Below are 25,636 nucleotides of genomic sequence, written 5' to 3'. Positions count from 1 at the left end.
AGCTGCAGCTCTGATTCAACCCCTAGGCCGGGAACTTCCATATGCTGCAGGTGCAGCCAGCCATAAGGGGGAAAAAAAGAAGCTGCAAGGGGCAGGGCAGGATATGGTGGCAATGGAGCAGGGGGCAAGTCACCAGAGAGATGCATGGTCAGAACTCTGGGTTGGGGCTGGAGAATTGACATGGCACTGGAAGACTCCTGAGTGCCAGGCAAAGGCATCTGGGTGCCAGATGTCCTGGCAGGTGCTTCAGGAGGGTTGTGCCTCCATCAGTCCTGTGTTCCAGAGGCTCGCTTTGACTCTAGGATGAAGGATGGTAGTGAGTGGCTACAAGGAGGAGAAGCTGAGAAAGGAAGTGTCTGGCAGAGGTCGTGGGCGTTGAACCAGACCTGAGATAGTGGGATGGAGAGTAGGGTGGGTGGGAGAAGAGAGCCTGAGAACAGAAGGGAAAGGGAGGATCATGCTGTCACCAGGCAGAGGTTCTGAGACTACCAGGTTCCACTGGCCTGGAAAGCCTCAGGCCATCTCCACCCAGACTCCCTATTGTTTCCAGTTTTTGCCCACCTCATCGACCCCCTCCAGGGTGAGGGAAGCAGGAGGGACACAATCACCACCCCCTGCAGGAAGGGCAGGATTTTTTCCTTTCTCTACCAGCTAAGGAGTAATACTCAAAGCATTGCAGAGCTGAAGGGACAACCACGGGGCAGAGACACTGGCTCCACCCACAGTGGATGAGGGACCTGCCCCTACAAATGGCTGCTGGTGCCTCTGGAAAGTCAGGTGGGATTCCTGTTTTTACTGCCCTCACTTCCAGTGATGCATCTGTACAGTTACTGCTTCAACACCAGGTCTGGTGTGGTCCTGCTGACTGGCCAAGTCTGGTCACATGCCCCGCCTTAGCTGTAAGGGAGGCTGGGAAAGGGAATACCTGGTATACTTAGCCTCAGGAATGGCAACTGGGTTCTTCCTCATGAGTGAAAAATACTGCACACATAGGAAAGGGTTTCAGCTGCTGGGTGGCCAACATGAATGGCAGACATCTAATATGCTACCTTATGGGGGTATTGGTGAGAATTAAATGATTTATTCCACTATAAGTGTTTAGCAAAGCATCTAGTACAAAGAACAGGTTCAGGAGTTCCTGTGTGATGCAATGGGTTAAGGATCCCACAGTTGTCATTGCAGTGGCTGAGGTCCCTGCTGTGGCATGGGTTCGATCCCTGGCCCAGGAACTGCCATGGGTGGCGCACCCCCCCCCCCAAAAGAGAACATGTTCAGTAAATGTTAGCTATCACTCCATTAAACTATAAGCTCCAGGGGGGCAGGAATTGGGCCTCTTTCTTGCTCTCTACCACATCTCTAATGCCTAGCATGGTGCCTAGCATGTAGCAAGAGCTTGAGAAATGTTTGCTAAATGAATGTCTTGCTCCTCAAAGCTGTGCTCTGACCAGCCTTTCACTCCTCCTCTTTTCCTCTTTGCCCTGGCTGTGGCCATGGCATTATCCAAGCAGGAGGCACGTGCCAGGGCAGAAAGAACCCTGTGGCAGGAGTCAGGTGCCCACAACTCAGCTCTACCATCAGCTCACTGTGTGAGATGGGCAAGTCACCTCCCCTCCCTCCGTCTGGGTTTCCACACCTGCAAAATGGGTACAACTGCAGCTGCTCTGCCCCACATCTCTGGGGTGAGGGACAAATAAAAAAATGTGAGAAGCTGATTGCAAAGCCACAAAAAGCCTTCTGCACCAGGGCTGATGAGGAAGCTGCTGCTGAAGCCTTCCACTGAGAAGTGTCAAGACCCCACCTCAGAGGACCCGCTTTTGAAGAGGGGCCATGGGGAATGTGTGTGGGGAAATGGCCTTCCTCTTCCCTTGGTGGAAAGGCTGGGTGCTCATGCATTTGTGAACTGAAGCTATTTTTATGTAGCACAACTGTGATTATGACAGGGCCACTTCCTGAAGGGGAAGGGTGGGGAGTAGACCTGACTCATCAGTGGGGCAGTCAGGCGACACAGCTGACAAAGCTGCCGTGAAAATCAGTCCTATCCCCCCATATGGCTCCTGCCTTCCGCCATTCCCAGGTGGATGTGCCAAAGCAGGCAGCAGGGTGGACAACCGCTCCAGGAAGAACTAGGTCAGTCACTGGGTTCAGGGCCCAGTGATCTCCCAATGACCTGTGGGCCAGCAGCGTCCCTGGGCGGGAACCTGAGGACCCATTGGAAAGAGCTGGAATAGAGGATGGAAACGTGCCTGACACATCCTTCCCGCCCTCTGCAGGGCTGCCCAGCTGGGCTTGAAGTTTCATGTAGGGTTTATTGGGCGCCGATTGTGTGTCCACAGTGTGGTTAGGGGCTGTATGTCGCCCTTCTCCTTGAATTCTTCCAACACCCTCCCCCTAGGGGACTTGCCTCCATTTGATAGATAGGGGCGGAGGCTCCGTGGGCATGTGATTGACTCAGCGCCTCAGCACTGCTGCCTGTGAGTCCTGGGCTGAGGGAGCCAACAGGAAGGGTGGTTATTTTCTTTACTGGAAAGACGGGGAAAGGCTTCCCAGAGAAGGTGAGATTTGAGCCGGACTCTAAACAATGAGCAGGATTTAGCTCTCTTGGGGGGCAGGGAGAAGGGAGGGCATGTGATGCAGAGGGATACCGCGTGGACAAAGGCATGGAGGTGTGACAGTGCGGGACTTGTTTTGGGGGTCTCAGGTAACTCTAGGTGGCTGGGGAGAGGCAGGGGCGGTGGGGGCATTAGGGGAGGGCCTTCCATGCCAGGTTAGAGGCTTTGGGCTCTTTGGGGTTCCTGCAGCGCCGTGCAGGCCCTCTGCATCCTCCCGGAAGTGTGGGCATGCACACAGAGGGGAGGGGAGCCCAGCGAGAGGAAGGGCAGGGGGTGCTGTCAGGCCCAGAGGAAACCAGGTAGGTTTCCTGTCCTAGAGCCTGAGCTCAGGCAGCGGCAGGCCTGGGCCTTGCAGGGCTGCTTTGCTGCCATCAGAGCCTTGGCGCCTGGCCCCCCTGAGTTCCTCAGGCCCCCCTTGCTCTGCCCTTCTCTGAGCACCCCCTCTGTGCTAGTGCCTTTGCATATAATATCCCCTTAAATGCTCACAGCCACCTGCAAGGTATCACCCATATTTCATGGGGAAGGAAACGGGTTTAGAGAGGTTAGGGGACCTGCATAGGTCACACGGCTCCTCTGGCTGACCTCGTGGGGCCTCCACCATCATCTTTCAACGAAAAAGGATCCATTCTAAGGCCTGCTTTCAGTCAGAGGAACAATAGCCTTCTTCCCTCAGTGAAAAGGGGACTCTGGGGCCAAACCCAACTGTAACTCATCTGCCTCTCAGGCACCCTCAGCACAGACTCAGATGTTAAATCTATAGAACCCCTTAGAGATCATTTTGTCCACTCTGCATATTTCAGAGGAAGAAAGGAAGAGACTTACTTGGTGTCCCACAAATGGCCCTAGAGGTGATTGGCCAGCTTCTTTTGAACCAGAATCTCTCACTGAGGCTCTAGCCCAGCTTTGAAGTTGATCAATGAGGGACAAGTGGATTAGAGTACAGGGCCTGAGGGTGTGGTGGCTTGTGGGACCAGGAGTGGCTTGGGGCTTCTTGGAGGTCAGAGCCAAAATGCACTCAGCCCTTTCATCCCACTTGGAGCACTTCAGACAGATGCCTTTCCTCAGGATACTTAACTGCAATCTTCCTGAAAAGTGCAGGAAGATGCAGTTTTGGTGACATTGAGGTGACTCTGCCCCCTAGAGTTGTGCAGCGCACAATTTAACTGTGAGTGGCCTCCCTGCCCTGGACATAGAGTAAGGTCTCTGGCGACTCTCCCCATTTCTCTGTCCCCTCCCTCTCTTCTTCTCTCACCCTTTCCCACAGAGTCAGGGACCAGGGGGCCATGTTCCACTAGGGTGGTAGAGGAAACGAAGGACAGAGACACGGGGGTGGGGTGGGGGGAGGAAGGAGAGTCTGGAGGGCTGCAGAGGGAAAGGGCAGGACTCATTTCTGCTCTCAGAAACCAAAACCAAAAGTCCTGGCAGGAGTCAATGTGAAAGGCAATCTGTAGCAAGATGCTGAGGTTGCAAAGCTGCCCTGAGGGAGCACAGCCTCCCATGGTATAGCATCTGTGTGGACACGCACACACCCACAAAGCTGGGGCAGCTGGCAGCTGTGTGCCTGCAATAATGGGGACCCTGTTTCCTCAAGTCAAGCTCAGGACAAGTGAAAGATGAATTTTTGTGAACCATCTGACCGTGAGAGGTCATTTAGGTGCCATGATACTGGATTCTTTGGGGCCTGTGATGGTTTCTTCAACAGTGGGACAGAATGTTTGAAACTTGGACTATATTTAAAAATTCAGATTGTATAGTTACCATTTCTTGTGACCTTTATGATTCAATGAGCCAGTCAGGTACCAGGAACCCAGGTGTCGCCCAGCCACGGAGGTTCCTGGTTCCTTTATGTAGGGGGGGACGCTGTTCCCAGAGCGCTGTGGCTTTTGGCTCCATAATGGGCAGCCCTTTGGTGGCTTGTGTTTATGCGATCTTTGTATGTCCCTTTATGACAGGAGTCTCCCCGCCCCTTGAGGGTGCTCAGAGAGTAAGCTCCTGGCTTCTCCATTTGTGGGCTGACACCGACTCCACGCTGGCCTCACAGAGGCAGGGAAGAGGACACATTCGGGGGAGCGCACAGGGGACTCTGGTTCCACCATTGCCCAGCCCTGAGGCCTTGGACATATTCCATTCTTCTGTGAACCTTGGTTTCTTCATCCAGAGATGGGGATGACTTAAATAGCTGACTTTTCCTGAGCACATACTGTGGGTGAGGCACTGTGTTAAGCATATTGCAAGCGGTGACTTATTCAGAAAATCCTTACAAGGGCCACCAATGCATGAGGGACACCAGGAGGTCGGCTGAGAAAGTGGAGGCCTGGTGAAGTTAAGTGACTCTCCAAGGTCATGTGCATGTGAGTGGTAGAGTTTGTATCCCAGAACCCACTCTTCTAAACATCCCTCTGTCCTCCAGCAGGCCTGTGAAGATAGGCCTGTGGAGAGTTCAGCATGAAAATGGCTCAGGGAAAGTGCTGGATGGTGGTGCTGTTATCAGTGGAATCCAGGCCCCTCTGGCCCAGAAGGTGCTCAGCTGACTTCAGGGGCTGGGGCAGGGAGAGTCCAGCCAAGGGACCCCACAGGATGCGGTGGGAGGAGGCCCTCCAAGCCAGGATTCAGAAAATCCACAGCCAGCAGGAAGGGCAAAGGCTCAGGGCCCTGAGGAAGGAGGCTGGGCCACCCCTGAGCAGGATCTTTACTCTCACCTCAGATGCCCCCACTGAGTGCCGGAGCCCGAGAGGAAGCCAGCCGAGCCAGTGGTAGAAGAGGAAGCAGGTCGCATTCGGTCTGGCTGACCCACAGAACCCAGGTTGAAGAGAGTGGGTCTGCAGGTGCCCCAGAAAGCAGGTCACCAACACGGCAACAGTCAGCTCGCTCCCTGGGGCTGCCTCCGGGGACCTGGCTTAGCCTCCCCCCCAGTGTCCCAGGGACTTAATCCACTCTTGACCCTGAACCAGGGACCAGCAGAGAGATGGCCCCAAACAGAGGGGCTATGGCTGACTCAAGGATCTCTCTTGGCCAAGGCTGGTAGACCTCTGGGCCTGCCAGAGGAAAGATGAGTCTGCAGCACCCAGCCCCAGGGGCTGGATATGAGGGGTGGTATATGAGGGCAGGCTGAGTAGACACAGGGAAGCCACGAGAAACCCAGCAGCCCTGCTACATCCAACAGGCTCAAACCCTAGACGCACCCTTGCCTCCTTTCTCTTGCACTCCACATCCAATCTGTTAGCAAACCCCATCGGCTCCTTTATTCCCCACTGCCACCCGAGGACATTGTCTCTCCCTCGGGATACTGCAACAGCCCCTCATAGCCTCCCTATTTCTGCTCATGGCCCAAGCAATCTGTTCTCAACACAGCAGGGTGATAGTGCTAAAGATATATAACTCCTCAGTTTGAAGCACTCCAGTGTCCCCCCCTTCCCAACACATTTCACTCTGATGCCATTTCCTGCTGCTCGCCCCTGCTCCACTCCAGCCTTTCTTTGGAAAGATCAAGCCTACCATCCTATCTCCAGTCCTTTGCATGGGAAGTTCCCTCTGCCCGGGACTCTCTTCCCTAGGATGTCTGCATGGCCTGATATTCCGTCTGCTCACTGGCACTTTTCTCAGTGTTCCAGCAGAATGCAGCACTCAAATTAGGATTATTCCAGACTGTTTGCAAAGGTGTGGATGGGATGTAAGAAAACCCCAAGGGAGAGTGCTGTGCCCAGGCCCAGGAGCAAGAGGCACCTTTGCTACTCCCAGGCCTAAGGGGGAGGGAAAGAAGTGGCTGCAGGAACCAGGAAAGAGAGCCTCCCAGGAGAAGGCCACCTGGCCAGAGCTGTGACCCCACAGGGAGGGAGCCAGGGGAATAAACCCCTCCTCCTGCTTCATGCCAGCCCTGCATGGACTCCCTGTTGCTAAACCAGGCTGGAGGGCAAATGGATGTTCCCCAGTAATGTCTCAGTTCCTCTGCCCCCAGCCCCCAAGTCTTCTTCCTTTGCTCTGTTCTCTTCCAGTGCACTTATCTCCCAGCATATTTACATATTCACTCTGGTTATTTTCATTGTTCATTTCATGTATTCATTTCAATGAAATAACTCTGGTTATTTCATCCCAAGCTTTAGGAGGGCAGGATTTTTTTTTTTTTTTTTGTCTTTTTGCTATTTCTTGGGCCGCTCCCGCGGCATATGGAGATTCCCAGGCTAGGGGTCGAATCGGAGCTCTAGCTGCCGGCCTATGCCAGAGCCACAGCAACGCGGGATCCGAGCCGCGTCTGCAACCTACACCACAGCTCACGGCAACGCTGGATCATTAACCCACTGAGCAAGGGCAGGGACCGAACCCGCAACCTCATGGTTCCTAGTTGGATTCGTTAACCACTGCGCCACGACGGGAACTCCAGGGCAGGAATTTTGATCTCTTTTATTCTCTACTGTATCTCAAGAACACTGACTGGCACATCATAAGCATCAGTAAATTATCCCTGAATAAATGAATGCCCACTCAGGCTTCCTGGGCACCTGCAGGAAGGTCTTTGGGTCCTTTGGGTCCTGCCTGGGGAAGGAGTGGGTGAAGAATGCTCTTATCTGAGGCTCCAGATCAGAGAGAAGCCAGTGGAAACTGGCTAGGTTGGAAGGCAATCCCGAAGGCCTATGCTCAGAGCAGCCTCCTGTATCTGTGGTTCCCAGAACATGTCCCTGCCTCTCCCCAAGGCTGTGATGTTGAGACCATAGGATTGTCCTTGGCAAAGGCATTGCTGTGCTTGGTCTCCTGAACAAGGCGCCGCTCTGTGAAATCTCCTGCCTTGTGAATCAGCTCTTTGAGGGCACATCTGGCCCCACTCCTAGGCCTCTAAGGAATGTTTCCTTCAAGGAGGAGTTAATCCTTCAGTGGAAGTCTAGGAGTTGTGGGCCTCTGGTGGCCAGACCTCAGGTTCCCAGGGACAGCCTTGCTGGGCTCTTGGGCGCCCTCTTGATAGGTACCTGGAGTGCTGGGGCCTCCTCTTGATGGCACTGCCACCCCCTCAGTAAGCCTCAATGTCCTACAGAAGAGAAGATCCCTAAACAAGGTGACTTCAAGCCCTGCCCTCCAGCTGTAAAGTTGTGCATTTTCTTTATGGGGTCTGTCAGCTGAAAGCTATTTCAATTCAAACACCAATAGGTTTGGGGAATGAGCTTTGGAAAATGATATTAATCTTCTTCTGGAAAAATAAACATTTGGAACAAGCAGGAAAATTCTGAAAAAGGAAAGGAATGCTCCACACAAAACCCAGAGGTCTCAAAAGATTGATAATTCAAACATGTAAAAAAATTGAAAAACCTGAGTGGAGAGAATTATAAAAAACCACATCAGGAGATCCCGTCATGGTGCAGCAGAAATGAATCCGATTAGGAACCATGAGGTTTTGGGTTCAATCCCTGGCCTCACTCAGTGGGTTAAGGATCCGGAGTTTCCATGAGCTGTGGTGTATGTAGGTCGCAACAAAGCTCAGATCTGGTGTTGCTGTGGCTGTGGCATAGGCCGGTGGCTACAGCTCCTATTTGACCCTCGCCTGGGAACTTCCATATGCAGTAAAAAAGCAAAAAAAGCAAAAAAAAACCAAACAAACAAAAAAAAAACACAACAACAACCAAGTGAAAGGCTGTAGTGTGTGGAGTTCCCTTGTGGTACAGCAGGTTAAGGATCCAGCATTGTCACTGTAGTGGCTCAGGTAGCTGCTGTGATGCGGGTTTTTATTTTTATTTTATTTTTTAAATTTTTGTCTTTTTGCCATTTCTTGGGCCGCCTCCCATGGCATAGGGAGGTTCCCAGGCTAGGGGTCTAATCGGAGCTGTAGCCACCGGCCTACGCTAGAGCCACAGCAACGCGGGATCCGAGCCGCGTCTGCAACCTACACCACAGCTCATGGCAACGCCCGATCCTTAACCCACTGAGCAAGGCCAGGGATTGAACCCGAAACCTCATGGTTCCCAGTCGGATTTGTTAACCACTGAGCCACAACAGGAACTCCAGTGATGCGGGTTTGATCCCTGGCCCGGGGAACCTCTCAGGCACAGCCAAAAAAAAGAGGCCGTACACACCAGGAAAACTATTTGTCACATAATGTCAGATAAAGAGCTAATCTCCTTAATCACATTTCAGAAATCAGTATGAAAAAAAAAAGGCAAACAAATTTTAAAATGGGCAAAGTATTTTCATAAGGAAAATATTTATGAAAAAGAAAATTCATAAGGAAAGAAAAACTTTTTTTTTCCTTCAGGGCTGCACCCATGGCATATGGAAGTTCCTGGGCTAGGAGTTGGAGTTTGCAACTATCTTCTGGAATCAAAGACTCTGACTCTGCAATTCATCTGTGTGACTCTGGGGAAATTGTTTAATTTCTCTCTATACCGCAATGTCCTCATCTGTAAAATGGGAATGGTAAACATAGTACCTATTTCAAATGGCTGTGGTGACAAATGAGTTAAAAGGACAAGCCTGGTATGTATCTGTGCCATACGTACTTTGAAGATGTAAAGAGTTTGGAATTTAAATTGGGTTGGACTAGACTGTTAATATCCTAAAGGGACTACATAGCAAAGGATGTGCTGGGTTGCCAGCCTGGGACAGGGAAGGGAAAGTCAATAAATCAAGGCTTGAAGGCAGTGGTGGGAGAGTGTTTTTAAAAAGTGGACTCACCCTATAGTTCCCATTCTGCTTCTTGCTATGTTTTGGAAAGTCTTCCTACCTCAGCATCCACAGACCCACTCAGTTCTTTTTACAGCTGCTTAGCATTGCATTGTGTGGCTGCACCTCAATTTATTTCACCATCCTCTCTTGATGGACTCTTGGGTGGGTTCCAGTTCTTTGCTATAGTTACAGATAATACTGCAGCCAACATCCTTGCACATTTATCTCTGCCCTCTCACTGCTATTACTTCTGTGGTGTAGATTCTTAGGAATGGAGTTGTTGAGCATAATGTATATGTACATGAAAAATCATTGGGAGTTCCTTTGTGGCACAGTGAGTTAGGGACCTGACATTGTCACTGCGGTGGCTAGAGTCACTGCTAGGCATGGGTTCTGTCCCTGGCCTGGGAACTTCCATATGCTGCAGGTGTAGCCAAAAAAAAAAAAAGAAAAGAAAATATTTCTGATAGCTCTTGTCAAGTTTTTTCAATACCTGGTCCCATTTTCCCCTCCACTGCTTTCATTTCCATAACTTTACTGTTTGCACATGTTTATTTTTTTTTAGATTAACTTTGGTATCATTTTTTAGGGTATTATCAGGCCTCGTTTTTGAATGAATTCAGGCCTAGTTTTTGAATGAATTCACCATGCATACCTTTCAAAGTTCACAGACTGGCAGGATTTGGAGTGGGGATAGCAGTGTCATGGGGGACAGTAGCTTTAAACAGTTATCCCCATCGAGGCCAGGACGAGCAACAAAGGCTAGACTATGGGCCCTGGGAATCCCTGGGATTTTGGATCTGGGGCAATCTGGGAAGCCTCCACAGAGGAGGTGTCCTGCCTAGCCTTTGCATTAAGTAGTATTCTCACAGTAGCCCTTGGCATCACCTTTTAGATGAGGAACCTGAGGCCTGGAGAATGAAGATCTTGTCTAGTTCCATCTTCCAAGCCTCTTAAGAGCCTTTTCCTTTTCTCTTTGCTGTGCTTCATCTCTCCCTGCAGCCTCCTGCTTCACATATTGTGGCACTCTGGCTGGGCTGGCAGAGCCCTAGGCTTTGGGCGGCCTCCATACAGAGGCCTAGGATCTGGACCCCACTGTCCAGGTAGACTGGGCCTTCACAGCAGGCTGGCCCCTGCCCCTGCCCTGGGGCCCAGACCACACGAAGCTGCCTCACTTACCAACCCAGGAATGCCAGGTCATCCTGCCCCATCCCTTTTATAGGCAGACACCTCTTTCAGAAATTAAGCCTTTAGGAGTTCCTAGTGTGGCTCAGCAGAAATGAACCAGACAAGTATATGTGAGGATGTGGGTTTGATCTCTGGACTTGCTCAATGGGTTAAAGATCTGGCATTGCTGAGAACTGTGGTGGAGGTGGCAGATGTGGCTCGGATCTGGCGTTGCTGTGGCTGTGGCATAGGCTGGCAGCTGCAGCTCCAATTGAACTCCTAGCCTGGGAACTTCCATATGCTGCAAATGCAGCCCTAAAAAGCAAAAAAAAAAAAAAAAGAAAGAAAGAAAGAAAGAAAGAAAAAGAAATTAGGCCTTTAGAAGTTCTTTAGGGTTAAGCATTTGACTTCTACATTTTTTATTTTTATATTATTTATTTATTTATTTGGCTTTCTGGAAATTCCCACAGCTGCCAGGACAATGGCTCCTTAACCCACTGGGCCACAGAGGGAACCCCCCATTCTACATTTATTTTTATTTTTGCTTTTTTTTAAGGGCTGCACCCATGGCATATAGAGGTTCCCAGGCTAGGGGTCGAATGGGAACTACAGCTGCCAGCCTATGCCACAGCCACAGCAATGTAGGATCTGAGTGGTGTCTGCAGCCTACACCACAGCTCACCACAACACCGGATCCTCAACCCACTGAGCGAGGCCAGGGATTGAACCCTCATCCTCATGGATACACGACAGATTCATTTCCACTGCACCACAATGGGAACTCCCATTTTACATTTTTTTTTTAAATGCACTTTACTGGAGTTCCCATTGTGGCTCATCAGTAACAAACCCGACTGGTCTCCATGAGGATGCAGTTTCCATCTGGCCTTGCTCCATGGGTTATGGATAGGGTGTTGCCTTGAGCTGTGGTATGGGTAGCAGATGAAGCTCATATCCAGCGTGGCTGTGGGTAGGCAGGCAGCTGCAGCTCCGATTTGACCCCCTAGCTTGGGAACTTCCATATGCTGCAGGTGCAGCCCTGAAAAAAGCACTACTATGACAGGAATCAATGGTAATTCCCAAACATTGTGTGAATGTTATTCTCTCTTTTCCCTCAGGTTTAGAAGGGCCTGAGGCCCCCAGAAGGTTCTTGGCGAAGTAGGAAGTAAAGGGAGTGGGGATTAACCTGGCAGTTAACCCCACATTACTAACATCCCCTCCACAACTCTTTCTCCCTCACCCAGCCCTCACCCAGGTCCTTAGCCTGGAGTTCAAGGACCTGCACCGGTAATTCTACGGAAAGCCTCAGAGCAGCAGGAAGCACAGAGTGGAGGATCCAGCAGGGAAAGCCTCTTCCTTCACAAGAGGACTTAGCCAACCTCAGGCCAGGCAACACTCTGTATCCTCCAGTCTCTCCTGGAAGCCCTCTGCCCTCCGACCTGCTAGTGATGGGTACAGATTGCTTGTGTGCACACTTGAGAGAATTAGGTACTTTGCGCCTGCGGTTCTTCACTGGCTCTGGCTCCCCCGCGAGTAGACCACAGGAACTGCAGTCGAGCCAAACCGGCTCCGCCCACTCCCGGCAGAGTTCCGGGAGGAGGAGCAACTTCGACAAACTCCTCCGCCAATCGCTCTATAATGCACTTGTGGGCCTCCTCCGCTGCGGAGTACTCGGCGTACTCGCATGCGCTGGGTTTCCCTCAAATAACTTTCCTTGCTGATGACAGAGTTGCTCTCTAAAGTTGGGGTGTCCCAGTAGACACTGGCCCGAAAGCCGTCCTCGGGTCTCATCGGCGGCTGCAGCCCCATCCGAGATGCAGCACTGGGTGAGACACCCGGTGCTCTGAAGACCGCAGAGCTCGCCCTTGGAGAAGCACCGCTGGATTTCACTTTGAACTCTCACCTGCTTGCGGTGCGTCTCTGGGCGAGTCATAACCTCTCTGAACTTCACTTATCTCCTCTGTAAAATGGAGCTTAGATATGCTAGCACTTGCATCTTAGGGTTGTGAGAAGACTCAATGGGACAGTCCAAGGGGCACGTGGAGAGCAAGATAACAATTACCATTCACTGTGTGCCCCTGGGGGGATTGCTCTAGGCATTTTCAAATGACCCTCTGAAAAGGTCTCCTCCACAGAAGAAGAAATTGAAGGAAGAAATTGAGATGTAGTGATTTTCCCAGACGCAGAGCTGGGACTCACTCGGGTAGACCTGCGTACACAGTGCCAGGAAGTGTGGGTGGGAGTCTAAGGTTCGTGAGTTTAGGGGACGCTCAGACACCTGAAAAATATCCATCCCTTTCTCCCTTTGGTCGTTAATCAGAATTTCTTCCTCTGACGGATTGTTCATCCCTTCTTAATATAATGCTTTTGTGGGCAGAGACCTAAAAGATCATCCATGCGTATTTCCTTATGAAGAGAGAGAGAGACTTGTGTAGGGTCACAGGGCTGGACGGTTCAGAACTGGACTGGAGCTCAGTTCTGTGCCTGTGCTCCTGCTCCTCCACCCACCCTTCTGTCGTGGGGGAGCAATGCTAGCATGCTCCTTCCCACTGGCAATCAAACAGCACACTTAGTGCAGGGTCCTCTCCAGGGGCTGCACACTGGTGACTCCTGACCCCACTTGCCCAGGACCTTCTATCACTCTCTTCCTCCCTTTTCCAGACACTCCCACCCTCTCCACCCTCACAGGGCTAATTCTCCAAGCAGAGAGGAAACCAGTGCAACCTCTGGCTACCAAGTACTGGCACAAGATAACCAATAATTTACCACTGTGTGTGCTTGTGTGCATGTGTGTGCATCTTTTTTCTTTTATTAGAAAGGGGCTAACATAATATAAATAGCAAGTCATTGCCAGTGGCATCTTTGGGTGGATGAATTGTGGGTATTTTTTTCCCTTGTCTGTATTTTTTTTTCCTTTGGCCATGCCCACAGCATACCAAAGTTCCTGGGCCAGGGATCGAACGCTAGCCCCAGCAGTAACCCTAGCTATGGCAGTAAAAACACTGAGTCCTTAACTACTAGGTTACCATCCTTGTCTGCATTTTAAATTTTCTCTAGCGATGAACAAACATTATTAAGATAAGAAATAAGTCTTATTTAAAAGTTGTTTTAAAATTCTCTTAAGGGGTGTTCCCTTTTTGGCTCAGCAGGTTACGAACCCAGCTAGTATCCATAAGGATGTGGATTAGATCCCTGACCTTGCTCAGTGGGTTAAGGATCTCCAGTTGCCATGAGCTGTGGTGTAGGTTGCAGATGTGGCTCAGATCCCTCATTGCTGTGGCTGTGATGTAGGCTAGCAACTGCAGTTCCAATTTGACCCCTAGCCTGGGAACGTCCATATGCCTCGGGTGCGGCCATAAGAAGAAAAAAATTCTCTTAAGTCCAGCAATCATAAAAATGAACTAGAGATAAGAACAGTTTTTTTTTTGCTTGAAAAAATGTTTTTTTCAAACATAAAGATAACCAACTTTGCCCATAATGATAGAGATGCGAATTAAAATTACACTGAGCTAGCTAGCACTTCTCACCTATCAGATTGGCAAATATCCAGGTTTGTCATCAAGTTCTTTTGGGAAGGCTGCGAAGAAAGAAGTTCTTTTCTTTTCTTTTCCTTGTTTTTTTTTTTTGGTTGCACCAGTAGCATGTGGAATCAAATTCGAGCCCCAGCTGCAGCAATGCCAGATCCTTAACCTGTTTCATACATTGCTGATGGGAGTGTGAAACAGTATAGAGCCTACACAGGGCATGTGGCAATAACTAGCAAAATCTAGAAATCTACTTCTTTGACCCAGAAATCTACTTCTAAGAATAGATCCTTTAGATGTGATGGTAAAAATGCTGAAAGATCCTTGTATGAGGCCACTCACTGTAACTCTGTTGTAGTAGCAAAAGACCAAAAACAGGACAAATATCCATCAGCAGGAACTGGTTGAATAAGCCACACACTAGAGGACTCTGAGGCTGCAAAACGAATAAGAGCTCATACTACCACAGGGAGATGGCTGAGATGAGTGGTTCTATGACCAAAGCAGGGTGGGTGTCAAGCACAGGCAAATCTCTAGACACACAAAGTAGATTAGTGGTTGCCAGAGGTTGCTGGGGGATAGGAAGATGGGAGGGGAGTGAGAGCTATAGGTATGGGTTTTTTTTGGGGGGGGGTGATGAAAATGTTCTAAAATTTACTGGTGATGATTACACAACTCCGAGTAATACTAAAAACCATTGAATTGCACACTCAAATGAATGAACTGTACAATATATAACATATCTCAACAAAGCTGTTACTAATAGAGGGCAAGGTAAGAAAAGTGTGTATAATATGCTACTGTAGGAAAGGAAGAAAAAAGTATGTATACCTATATATGATTGATTGAATTAAACAATAAAAGGGTAAGCAACAACAAAAAAGATTATTGTGTCAGGATTCAGTTGGCGAGCAGAATCACTTTGAGGTTTTGGGATGGAGGCTTTATGATAGTTGTTCGCTTTGCACAATTGTGGAAGGAGCTGGGAAAGACAGTGACCAGAAGGGGAGTTAGAACATCAGAGAAGTTCGCTAGCCCATCTGAGAAACCAGATTGGTCCAGCTGTTGAAATGGAACCACAGAGAAGCTGTGGGAGGTCTATGGGAAGTTGTTTCCTCTGGGTCTGCTGCTGAGCATCTGTGGTGACCTGGGCCACTGTTGGTCAGCTGGGGTCATCAGTTGGGAATAAAAGCTGGATATGGAGTGAAGGAGAGTGAGAACAAGGTGGAAAGTGAAGGTCTTTTTTTTTTTTTTGTCTTTTTAGGGCCACTTCCTCAACATATGGAGGTTCCCAGGCTAGGGGTCAAATCAGAGCTGCAGCTGCCAGCCTATGCCACAGCCACAGCAATGCAGGATCTGAGCTGCGTCTGCGACCTACACCACAGCTCACGGCAACACCAGATCCTTAACCCACTGGGCGAGGCCAGGGATTGAACACACATCCTCATGGATGCTAGTCAGGTTTGTATTTCAGCTCCTATTGAACCCCTAGACTGGAAACCTTCATATGCCGTGGGTGTGGCTATAAAAAAAAATCGAAGAAGTCACTACTGTCCTTATATATGAAAGTTGAGAAGAAAGTAAATCCTAAGTGTTTTTAATCACAAGAAAAAAATAATTTTTTCCATCTTTAAAATTTTAATTTGTTTTTTTGGCCATAGCACCTGGAAATTCCTGGCAGTGATCAAACCTGCACCACAGCAGTAACCAGAGCCACAGCAGTGACAATACAAGATCCTTAACCCCCTGCACCATAGTGGTAACTCTCTTGGCTATTTTTTTTTTTTAATGTATCTGTATGAGATGATGGACGTTCACTAAACTTATTTTAATCATTTCATCATGTATGAAAGTCACATCATTATGCTGTATACCTTAAACTTATACAGTGCTACTGTGTGTCGATTATATCTCAATAAACCTGGAAGAAAAAAATCTTTCTTAAAAAATTATTCTTTTTTTTTGCTTTTGCTTTTTAGGGCCCCACTTACGGCATATGGAAGGTCCCAGGCTAGGGTTGAATTGGAGCTACAGCTGCTAGCCTACACCACAGCCACAGCAACTTGGGATCCTAGCCACATCTGTGACCTACACCACAACTCATAGCCATGCCAGATCCTTAACCCACTGAGCAAGGCCAAGGATCAAACCTGCATCCGCATAGATCCTAGTCAGGTTCGTTAACCGCTGAGCCATGAAGGGAATGCCTTAAAAGATTATTCTTAAAAAGCGAAATGAAACAAATAAACCTGTGCCTGTTGAGTTGATAGTATAACCACATGAGAGGAACTGTTCCAAGTGACAGTAGTGTGACTATACAGTTGTCCCTTGGTATTGGCGACAGATTGGTTCCAGGACCCCTGATACCAAAATCTGCAAATGTTCAAGTTCTTTAGATAGAGTGGCAAGTTTTGCATATAGCCTATGCATATCCTCCTATATACCTTAAATTATTTCTAGATTACTTATAGTACCTAATACAATGTAATGCTATGTAACTAGTTGCTGGTATGTGGCAAATTCATCTTCCTTTCCCCAAATATTTTCCATGTGGTGTTGATGGACTCCTGGATGGATGTGGATCCTGCAGATACCAAGGGCTGACTGTATGCCCCTAATGGGATATAACCAAACCAGGAGACAAACTTTAAAAACACTTAAACAGTTTTCAGGAATCATATTATTGGTTATTGTGTTGAAATTATTATTCTAAAACTCTTGTGAGTTGGTTACAGGGTAAAGTGAATGAGGAATTATGTTGGATTTCCAACATGAGAGAAAATACAGATGTAATTTTGATCATGTTAAGTAAAACCCTGTCGTCTCTAATTTGAGTTGATACTCAGTCATGAGTTGGAACTTGCGATGATCAGAAAATGAACAAATGAGCAAATATTTCCTAGCTCTATCCACTGGGAAGTTTTTTTTTTACGGCCACACCTGAGGCATAGGGAAGTTCCCAGGCTAGGGTTTGAATTGGAGCTGCAGCTGCTGGCCTACAACCACAGCCACAGCAATGTGGGATCTGAGCCACATCCATGACCTACACCACAGCTCACAACCATGCCACATCCCTGACCCACTGATCAAGGCCAGGGATCGAACCCACATCCTCATGGAGACTATGTCAGGTCCTTAACCCTCTGAGCCATACTGGGAACTCCTATAATCCCTATGTTTACCAATTTATTATGAAAGAATATAACCCAGGAACAGCCAGAGGGAAGGGGTGCACAGGGCAAGTATGGGGAGGGTGTGGAGCTTCTGTGTCCACTCTGGGGAATTGCTGTCTCAGAATTGCCACCTGTTCACCAACCTGGAAGCTCTCTGAACTCCTTCTTTTGGATTTTTATGGAGGCTTCATTATGTAGAAATGATTGAATAAATAATTGATCATTGGTGACTGATTCAACCTCCAACCCCTCTCCTCTCCCCAGAGGTTGGGTTGTGGGGGGTGAAAGAGGACTGAAAGTTCTGTCTAATTACTATTTGTTCCCCAGGCAACCAGCCCCCATCCTAGGTCACCTAGAGGCTTCCCAAATCACTGGTTAACATAACAAAAGTCACTTTTCTCTCCTCCTCTCTGTACAAGTTTTGGAGGGTTTTGGAGCCCTGTTCCAGGATTGGGGTGAGAGACCAAATGTATGTTTCTTATTCTAAATCACAATATCACACTGGTTTAAAAAGTGGATTTAGGGAGTTCCCTTTGTGGCTCAGTGGTTAACGAACCCAACTAGGATCCATGAGGTTGCGGGTTCAATCCCTGGCCTTGCTCAGTGGGTTAAAGATCCTGCATTGCTGTGAGCTGTGGTGTAGGTTGCAGTTGCAGCTCCGATCCCTTGTTGCTGTGGCTGTGGTTGTGGCTGGCAGCTGTAGCTCCAATTCGACTCCTAGCCTAGGAACCTCCATACGTCGCAAGTGTGGCCCTAAAAAGCAACCCCCCCCCCCAAAGAAAAAAACCAGAAAAAGAATCTGGTGTTGCCATGAGCTGTGGTGTAGGTTGCAGATGCACGGCTTGGATCCTGTGTTGCTGTGGCTGTGGCATAGGCCAGCAGCTGCACTAGCCTGGGAACTTCCATATGCCACATATTTGGCCCTAAAACAAATTAAAAAAAATAAATAAAAAGTGGATTTAGGAGATCATCATTGGCTACTAACATCACACAAAAAGAGGTAAGACGTTGTGTACTTTCTGATGGAAATACACACCCTTCTATTTATGAAAGGAACCTCTCCAAAACTCTAAACCTTTTGAATCACCTGCCAGTTTATAGGAAACACGGGAGGCAGCAGAACACGTTAAAAGACATCGAAGAGGAGTTCCCGTTGTGGCGCAGTGGTTAACAAATCCGACTAGGAACCATGAGGTTGCGGTTCGATCCCTGCCCTTGCTGAGTGGGTTAACGATCTGGCATTGCTGCGAGCTGTGGTGTAGGTTGCAGACGTGGCTCGGATCCTGCATTGCTGTGGCTCTGGCGTAGGCCGGTGGCTACAGCTCCGATTGGACCCCTAGCCTGGGAACCTCCATATGCTGCGGGAGCCGCCCAAGAAATAGCAAAAAAGACAAAAAAAAAAAGACATCAAAGAGAAGTCGTCAGCAAAATACAGACTGTGGAAGTCTCTACAGTATAAATAAATTGTGACAAGGAGGGAGGGAAGGAGAGAGAGAGAGGAAGAGAAAGAGAGGAGGGAAATGTTAAGAGACAAATCAGCCAAATTCAATGTGCAGAGCTTATTGGAATTCTGGTTCAAATACACTGTAGTACAAGTACATACACACGTGACAATTGGGGAAGGTTGAACACTAAATAGTTGATGATGTGAAGGAATGACTGTTAATTTTTAGGTGTGCATTTTGGTTATGTTTTTATTTTTATTATGTCTTTTTCTTTGCTTTTTAGGGCCAAACTCATGGCATATGGAGGTTCCCAGGCTAGGGGTCTAATCGGAGCTACAGCTGCTGGCCTACGCCACAACCACAGCAACATAGGATCCGAGCTGCATCTGCGACCTACACCATAGCTCACAGCAACACGGGATCCTTAACCCACTGAGCAAGGCCAGGGATCAAACCTGTAACCTCATGGTTCCTAGTCGGATTTGGTTCTGATGTGCCACAACAGGAACTCCTTTTGGTTATGTTTTTAAATGAGCTTTTGACTCAGAGAGATACAGACTGACATTTATGGATACAATGATATCTATGAATTTGCTTCAAAATAATTCAAGAGGAGGAGGAAGTTGGCCATGGATTGGCTTTTTTTGTTTGTTTTTTTTGGCCACCCCTCCAGAGCAGATGGAAGTTTCCCAGTTAGGGACTGAATCAGAGCTGCGGTTGCAGTCTATGCTGCAGCTGCATCAATGATGGATCTTTTAACCCCCTGTGCCAGGCCAGGGGTTGAACTCATGCCTCTGTAGCAACCTGAGCCGCTGTAGTTGGATTCTTATCCCCCTGAACCACAACGAGGACTCGACTCCCCACCCCACCCCTTTTTTCCCATGGATTGTTAATTATTGAAGCTGGATGATAGGTATGTGGGGTTCATTATAGTATTTATTCTATCTTGGTGTATATTTGGAATTTTCCATAGTAATTTTTTTTTTTTTTTACAAAACTCACATCTCTTAGGTAAGATAAATATGGCAAAATACTAATATGTGGCATTATTCTTTCCATTTTTGTGTAGGTTTGAATTTTTCTAAAAATATTAGGAGAAAAAACATCATTTTTTGTCTTGATCCTTTTGCCCCAGCTGGAGCCTCGCAGTCCAGACCTTGGGCCCCCAGGGGCCCTTCTGAGCAGTCCTTTGGGCCTGGGAGATGTTCCGTGGTCACAGGCTACCACTTGGAGCAGCCTCCAGACCCAGCCAAGTCAGAGATAGGAATAGGATCCAGGGGTTTCTGAACTCCTTCCAAGTGTTACCTGGGGCACCTGGAACTTCTGGAGCCTTCACATTAAGGCTCCTGTCAACTTGGGAGAGTCCGGTGCCATTGAGACTTGCCCTCCACCATCCTTCTCACTCTCCCTCCCTCTCTGTGATTTAATGGTGAACAAAAGTGCTTAAAGGGAAGTGGAGGAGGTAGATAACAAGCAAGTGAACAAATATGCACGTGGCACGTTCAAAAGTATTGAGCTATGAGTCTTTACAGCTCTTCTGAAGAGAGAGACTGACCGCTTGCCGGCGCTCTGTAGGGATGCTGGGGCAGTGGAAGAGATCCCGGCGGCAGGAGAGGTGAGCAGGCAAAATTGTTCTATATGAAAAACGAGGCTGGGCAGAGGACATTTGGGTATTACAAAGAGTCTGGTTAGGAGAAAAGGTAGAGGAGAAGTGGGAGCCCTACTGGAATGAATGGACCTTGGGGGAAGGAAATCCTGAAATGAGCTTTGCAGGAAGTTTTGCTGAATTCCTTGCTTCCTTGAATCCCTTGCCACTCGTGTATTAGCTTGAGGTGATTTCAAACTAGTTTATGACTTACGTGCAGTTGTTTTTATCTATTTATGTCATGGACAAAACAAAACAAAACAAAACAAAAACCCTAATGTTGTCTTTAGAAGTAAAGTTGCTTTGATATGAGAGTGAAGTAAGCTGTGTCAGGATGTCATCATTTCATCTGCTGCTGTTGATAAACACTTAGTAGCTCAGCTGCCGAGAGGCCCCATGGGGGTTTACAGATAAGAATGTGGAGTAGCAGCTATGGCAGAGGCACATTTAGACTATAAATACCTAGAGTTTCCGTCTGGGGAAAGCCACCCCTTGCTGATCTAGCTCTCCAAAGACGCTGGGGCTTTAGCTCCTGCTGTGGTAAAGGCTACTCCTCTATGGGCCATGGTGACAGACCGTGCAGCCTAGAACATCTGCCTGCCAGTCAACACACGCACCATAGTTGCCTAGCAACGTGCTTTAGCAACAGGTTACTTTTATTTTTGCGTTGGTAGCTGGATGTAGCTCTCCATTGGCAAAGCTATCTCTCTGTCAAAACTGGTGACAAAGGTACACCTCAGCTATATTTGGGGTACACCTCAGCTGTGTTTGGACTTTAGTCTCTTCACCTGCCTTTGCCTGGAACACTAGTGTAATTAATCCATCATTTATTTAAAGGATGTTATTTCTTCATTAGCTTATTAAGAGACATTATCCTATAGGCTAATAGCATGTGAAATTATTATAATTCCTATAGTGAACTTGCCGTAAATAAACTGTTGACAAAGGCAGTATCATTTGCATTGTTTTTCAGGGCTTTGGAACCGGGCCAGCATTTCTTTTGAGTATGAAATGACAGGGCGATGGGCTCTGAGTAGGAATAGGTAGTCTCAGTGTTGCATTTGTGTCCCAGTATTACAAATTATGACCACTCTCTGGAGGAAAAGGCTGCTGTGAGAGGGACAATGAGGGTTGGGGTGGCAAAATTAACCCTGGAAAATTGGCACTGAGGTCATTCTTGAAAAATGACAAGGTGCTAACCATGGAAAGGGGGTGTGGAAGAGTTGCCCAAGCAAAAGGGAATAGCTAGTGCAAAGGCCCTGAAGCAGAACAGAGGAAATTTCGTTCTGCTGAAGGAGCTTTCACAAGTTTAATTTTATTGTTTTTTTTCCTCTCCGAAAATTAGAAGACATTTGAAATAGTGTGCATCATTACTAGGTTACCAAGTTAAAAGGCTAAAATGATATGTAGAGCTCATAAACAACTATTATTGGCATTGTTTTTCCACAGTCTAAGTTTTCCATCTGTTTTTCCTCACTTTGATATTTCCTCATTATTTTTAAATTTTCATTTTTTTTGCTTTTTAGGGCTGCACTTGCAGCATATGGATGTTCCCAGACTAGGGGTGGAATCAGAGCTGCAGCTGCTGGCCTACACCACAACAATAGCAATGCAAGACGCAAGCCGCATCTGCAACCTACACCATAGCTCACAGCAACGCCAGATCTTCAACCCACTAATCGAGGCCAGGGATTGAACCTGCATACTCATGGATCCTAGATGGGTTTGTTATCCCTGACCTATGACAGAAATTCCCCCTCATTATTTTTAATCAGTGATAAGGCCAGTCACTTCCCTCTGTCTCACACACAAACAGGTCCTGAGGCTGTCCCCCCCACCCCACACACACACACCAAGCCCCAGCTCTGCGCTCTCAGGCCCTCTCTCCATCCTTGTCAGTCCTGGTTGTCTTTGAATTACATATCCTTTTTGTTGCTCAACCCTACAGTCCCTGATGCCAAAGGAATGGGGGCAGCTTATGTGAATACTGTCAGCTTTGAGAATGATCTTAGAACACGTGTGTGTGTGTGTGTGTGTGTGTGCGCGCGCGCGCGCGTGTGTGTGCGTGTGTGTATTGGGGGGGCAGCTTTGTGTGAGGTGGGGGCTGGAGATGCAGTGTGAAAGTGGGCTCTGCATCCTTTTAGGGACAAGAGAAAAACAGAGCCAAGACTTGGCTCCCCCCAAATATCCCCCTCCAAATACCCCAAAGGTAGAACAGTGCAAACACCCAAAGCTCAGGGGCCTTGTCCAAAGTGACCCACTGGATTTTTGCATCTTACTATCCTGCTCATATAAACATGGTGGTATTAAGAAAAATGCATTTTTTCCCACTTCTTCCAGGCATCATGTAAAATTGAAGTTCTGATTGCAGTTTCCTGTGCCCCTCATCTCCCACTGTGTTCCCCAGGGTGTGGGTACCCTAGCTTGAGAGGCCCAGGACAGGGCATCTCAGAAAGAGGAGCAGGCAGTGTGCACTGCAGTCCTGGGCTTCTCTGAGGACAGAATGCCAACGAAGCCCCCCAGACTTCCTGTGAGTAGCTCTGGGGGCTCCGAGAGGGACATACCCACCACTGTGAAGTGACAAGGACCATCATGGACTGTGTGCTGAAACTGGCTCATGCCCATTCCCTGGTAGGAGGGTGTACAGAAGCCAGCATCACAGCCCTGCCCTCAATGACAGTGTCTGCATTAGCTTAGGGCCCAAGGACACTGGCTTTGGAGACACATGTGCTGGGTTTGAATTGGCTACTTACTGGCCGTGGGACCTTGCGCCTGTGACTCACTGTCTGTGCATTCCAGTTTTCTCCCTGGAAATGAGGTTGTTAATAGCATGGCAGGGAGGTTGGAAGCGTACATGAGATAATGCTGATAAAGGACTGATACAGTAGCTGGTACACAGCTGGTGCTCAGGAAATGACGACAGCTCAAGGAGATTAATTAGACCTGCTTGGGGAAAACAGGCATAAAAGCCTGAAAATGATGGCTTGAAATGAAGGGGTGTTGACAGCTTAGAGCAGTGGTTCTCATCTTTCGTTGGGCACAGAAATCACCAGAGATCTTGTTGAAATGCAGGTTCTGATTCAGTCAGTCTGGCGTGGAGCCTGGGATTCTGTCTTTCTAACGGAATGTCACCCAAATAATAAAGGAGCATAAAATCGACTAGGTAGATTGTGAAACATGAGTCACAGTTCTATTTTGTAAAACAAAACAAAAAAACCCTTTCTAATTTCTCAATATATGAAGAACAAAGAAATGCCAAGAGGGCCATCTCGTGGAGAAACCTGCCATCAGGGCTGGGGGCCCTCAACCCTTCTTGAGTGATCAAGTGCCTTATCCAACCAGGGACCATCAGGGCTGGATGGCTCATAGACCTTACCTCCAACCCATTGGTTTTACACATTAGGGGAGACCTATACCTATAGAGGTGAAGGGACTCACCTAGATCACCAGCTAGTTATAGTATCTGCAAGGGAGCTCTCCTGGGAGGCTTAGGGTGTAGGGGTTGGTGCTTTGGAATTCAACTTGAAGGATGGGTAGGGATTGGACAATGGGCCAATTTGGTCTAGATTGAAATGGCAGTGTGGTGCAGTGAGTTCGAATTCAGCCTCTACCACTATTTATTTGCTGCTGTGACCTCAACAAGTTATTGGACTTTTCTGAGCTTTTCTTTCTTCATCCATTAAATAGGGGTGATGAATTATTGTGAGGATTAAATGAGATAGTGAATTAAAAAATCCCTGGCTAGGAGTTCCCATAGTAGCTCAGTGGTTAACGAACCCAACTAGGAACCATGAGGTTGCAGGTTCAATCCCTGGCCTCGCTCAGTGGGTTAAGGATCCAGCATTGCTGTGAGCTGTAGTGCAGGTCACAGACAAGGCTCAGATCCCACGTTGCTGTGGCTGTGGTGTAGGCTGGCAGCTGTAGCTCCGATTCGACCCCTAGCCTGGGAACCTCCATGTGCTATGGGTACAGCCCTAAAAAGACAAAAAGACAAAAAAAAAAATATCCCTGGCCAGACTGTGGGAGCACTGAAGGCTGGGGAGGCCTCCTAGAAGAAGCCCATAGGACCTTCTGTGCTTACCCTGAAGCACCAGATGGGTGTGGCCTGGCCTGGGTGGGGGGACTGGTCTTGTGGGGATGGCCAGGCTTCTGTCAGTCACTCACATCCCACAGTTTCTCTAATGTTGACTCACTTGGGTCTCACCTCCAGGTTTCCCAGGGAAAGTGTGGAGACATAGACTGTTTCCAGGCAGCAGTGGATGCAGGAGGAAGGTGATAAAGCTGCTCAGGGCCATGGACATCAAGGATGGCAGCTGGGCAGCTGTGGCAGCCTATGCTCCCTGGGATCTCTGCTTCCACCTGGGAGCCCAGGGCTTGGAGAGTGACCTACCACCAGCTGTCTGCAGTTTTGACTCCATCAAGGTCCTGTCCACCTACCAGATACTCATGCTGTGGCTCTTGAATCAGATCACCTGGGTTAGAACCCTGGCTCCATCACTTACCCTGCGAGGTAGGGAGAGTTACTTACCCTCTTTGTGTTTCAGCTCTCCCTCCATCATATGATGATAATAATGTCCATTTCATAGGGTGGCTTGGGGGACAAAATGAGATAATCCACACAAAGTCTTAACATGGGGCTCATTAATTTTTAGCTATTATCATTACATTATTTTTTGAAGGCCATTCCAAGTACTTCTTCCTCCAGGAAGCCTTTCTGAACTACACTAATGACTGAAAGATATTTGTCCTCCTCTGATCCAAGAACCAGTAATGTCTTCTTGCCTTGGGATAGAGATGCTGGGACCCCACTATCCCCAGATAGAAAGAGGCTGTAAATGCCTAAAAGGCAAAGAGAAGAAGACATGGATATCCTCCAGTGTCTGAAGTGCTACCCATTCTGATGTGTTTAATGTGCTTCTTTAAAAAAAATTGATTTTAACATTTATTTGTATTTTAAAATTTTATTGGAGTATAATGGACTTACAGTGTATTAGTTTCAGGTGTACAGCAGAGTGAATCTGTTATATGTATGTATTGCAGTCTCTTGAGACAAGGCTGGTTCAATCTGGATTCAGGCAATCTGAAGAAGAGCAGAGGCACCTTGGGTATGTCAGACATCCCCTTAATGGCTTCACAAATGGCGGTGGTACAGAAAGTCCTGTCCACCTTTTATACTGGTACAGAACAAAGCCTGCAATTTGCCAAGGCGTTACATAAGGGGTGGTGGTCATTGAATTCTACTGCACATTCACAGGCATAGTTATGATTAGATAATAGTCCTTCCTGGAACAACATGGCGGCTAGGCTGAGTAACTAGGCTGAGACTGAGTTACTCCATTTTCCACACACATATAAATATATCCATTCTTTTTCCCAATATAGGTTATTTATTTATTTATTTATTATCTTTTGTCTTTTTAGGCTGCAC

At 48.0% G+C, this 25,636-nt stretch overlaps 1 long non-coding RNA gene across 2 annotated transcripts; it reads left to right on the top strand.

The window, feature by feature from the left end:
- Positions 1-2,384: 2,384 nt before the first annotated feature.
- LOC125118865 (uncharacterized) lies at positions 2,385-25,419 on the top strand. Of its 2 annotated transcripts, XR_007132905.1 has the most exons (4): positions 2,385-2,552; positions 11,666-12,333; positions 24,419-24,718; positions 25,249-25,419. It is a non-coding gene; the product is annotated as an uncharacterized LOC125118865 (long non-coding RNA). The 2 variants fall into 2 exon arrangements; XR_007132906.1 differs by lacking the exons at positions 24,419-24,718; positions 25,249-25,419 and adding an exon at positions 15,607-15,647 and having other exon boundaries at positions 2,387-2,552.
- Positions 25,420-25,636: the final 217 nt, after the last annotated feature.

The sequence above is a fragment of the Phacochoerus africanus genome, chromosome 2, assembly GCF_016906955.1.
Source record: "Phacochoerus africanus isolate WHEZ1 chromosome 2, ROS_Pafr_v1, whole genome shotgun sequence".
NCBI classification, from domain to species: Eukaryota; Metazoa; Chordata; class Mammalia; order Artiodactyla; family Suidae; genus Phacochoerus; species Phacochoerus africanus.
This window is presented reverse-complemented; position numbering and strand designations above follow the sequence as displayed.